The sequence below is a fragment of the Magnolia sinica genome, chromosome 15 (assembly GCF_029962835.1).
Source record: "Magnolia sinica isolate HGM2019 chromosome 15, MsV1, whole genome shotgun sequence".
NCBI classification, from domain to species: domain Eukaryota; kingdom Viridiplantae; phylum Streptophyta; class Magnoliopsida; order Magnoliales; family Magnoliaceae; genus Magnolia; species Magnolia sinica.
In genome coordinates this window covers 25,000,757-25,003,323 of record NC_080587.1, presented here as the reverse complement: position 1 = coordinate 25,003,323, position 2,567 = coordinate 25,000,757, and the positions used below count along the sequence as shown (strand labels likewise).

At 42.5% G+C, this 2,567-nt stretch overlaps 1 non-coding gene across 1 annotated transcript; it reads left to right on the top strand.

The window, feature by feature from the left end:
• Nucleotides 1–2,170: 2,170 nt before the first annotated feature.
• LOC131228271 (small nucleolar RNA R71) lies at nucleotides 2,171–2,277 on the top strand. The gene has a single exon (XR_009162782.1). It is a non-coding gene; the product is annotated as a small nucleolar RNA R71 (small nucleolar RNA).
• Nucleotides 2,278–2,567: the final 290 nt, after the last annotated feature.

Sequence of the window (2,567 nt, the reverse complement as noted above, 5' to 3'; positions counted from 1 at the left end):
AGGGACCACTTGAGTTGGACTCACCCATTGACTATCAGATATAGGGTATATAATACCCACATCCAATAGCTTAAGAACCTCGGCCTTAACCACTTCCTTCATATTTGGATTTAGTCTACGTTGTGGTTGCCGAGCGGTTTTTGCATTATCCTCAAGATATATGTGGTGAGTACAAATCGAGGGATCGATTCCTTTGAGGTCCGCTATCGTCCATCCCAGGGCTCCTTTATGCTCAATGAGAGTAGATATAAGCATACTCTCCTGTTCTTTCTCCAGGTGGGCAGAGATCACCACCGGGTATGTCTCATCTTGACCTAAATATGCATATTTCAAATCAGAGGGCAAAGGTTTTAAGTCAAGCTTCGGCGGCTTGAGGTTAGACGGCAGAGGCACTACATCAGTTTGTGGTAATTCTTCAAATTGTGGCCTCCATCGGTTAACTTCAAGTACCGGTGCAGTATCAAGCAAGGCGCACGTCTCCCTAATCATGTCATCATCAAAATCATGGGAGTGGGCCAGGCACGTCTCTAGATGGTCGGAGGATAAGGTCAGAGGTGTCGTATCTTCCACGAAAGAGTCAATCATGTTAATGTCGTGGAAATCGTCATCATCCTCTGAGTTGCTGCCGTTATTGAAAAAATGTTTGACTCCAATGTCAAATTTCCAAAAGACATAGTCATGATACCATTCCTGTAATTGATAATTGCATTTGACGTGGCAAGGAATGGGCGACCAAGAATGACGGGAATCTGAGTGCTCATGTTATTGATGGGTTCGGTGTCCAGGATGATAAAGTCTACAGGGTAGTAAAATCTATCAACTTGGACCAACACATCCTCAATTATCCCTCTTGGTACACGAACAGAGCGATCGCAAGTTGTAGTGTGGTTAGGGTGGGTTTTAATTCACCCAAACCTAACTCGTTTGTATACCGAGTAGGGAATCAAATTGACGCTCGCTCCTAAGTCAAGAAGTGCGTGATCAATTCGATGGTTCCCGATTACACATGATATGGTTGGGCTACCGGGATCCTTGAATTTCTGCGGCACGTCTTGCTTCAGGATGGCACTCACTTTCTCAGTCAAGAAGATTTTCTTTTGAATAATTTTCCGTCGCTTGGTCGTGCATAAGTCTTTTAGGAATTTGGCATATGAAGGTATCTGTTTAACGACATCAGGTAGAGGAATGTTGACTTTCACTTGTTTCAACACCTCTAGGATATCCCGAGAGTTAGAGAGAGGTTTTGGTGAAACCAACCGTTGGGGAATGGAGCAACCGGCTTCTCTAGAAGTTCAGGTTCCACTTTTTGTGGGGCATCAGTTGATCGATCTTTGTTGTCCTCTTATGGTTCTTGAGGCTTTTCGGGCCTAACCTGAAGAGTTTTATCAATGATCTTCTCACTCCTTATAGTGGTTATGGATTTAGCATGCCCCATCTGATTTGAAGAGCTGGGATCATTATTCTCGTATTGCGGTTTAGGATTGGGGATAGGTTGTGCAGGAAGCATCCCCTTTTCTATAACCGTCATACGAGAATCTATCTTTTGCATAAAATCTGTGATTCCCCGCATTGCTTGAGCCAGCTCTTGTATGGGATTTTGAACCGGTTCCTCTTGAGGTTTCACTTGATTTGGATTTTGATTGAAGAAACCTGGAGGAGTCGCCGTTTGTCCATTCCTCCAACTAAAGTTTGGATGATTTTTCCAGCCAGGATTGTATGTGTTTGAGTAAGGTCCAGGAAAAGGTCTTTGATAGTTATTTACGGCATTGGCTTGTTCATTCAACACTCCTCGAAAGGCAGGTATTGTAGGACGGTTTTCAATTGTGTGAATGTTGCAATCACAGATGCCGCAAACAATTTCATTGACCTTATCCTTCTTTCCTTCCATGGCCTCAACTTTCCTTATGAGCGTAGTCACTTTACACTTGAGATCATCCTCTTCTTTCAAGAGATATAATCCACCTTTCTCCTTTAATTGAGTCGGCCTAGACGTGGTGTTCGACTTTGGGTAATAGTCCCAAGATTGTGTTTTTCAGCCAAACTGTCGAGGTAGTCCCATACCTCGTCGATATCTTTATTAATGAACTCTCCATTACACATTGTCTCGACCATTTGGCGCATGGAAGATGTCAGTCCATCATAGAAAAAATTTGTAATGCGCCACGTTTCAAATCCGTGTTGTGGGCATGAACTGACCAAATCTTTGAACCTTTCCCAACATTGAAAGAATGTTTCATCTTCCTTTTGGGCAAAGTTCATGATCGCTTTTCTGAGGGTAATCGTTTTATGATGTGGGAAGAATTTTTTTATGAATTCCCTCTGCATGTCGTTCCATGTGCCAATGGATCTAGGACGCAGTGAATGTAACCACGTCTTAGCTTTCTCTTTTAAGGAAAAAGGAAAGAGTTTCAGCCTAATTGTATCCTCAGATACATTAGGAAAACATAATGTAGCTATTATCTCATCGAACTCTTTCAAATGTAAATATGAACTTTCAGATTCAAGTCCATGGAATTTGGGAAGGAGTTGGATAACTCCTGGCTTGATGTCCATTTGTCCTGTGTTTT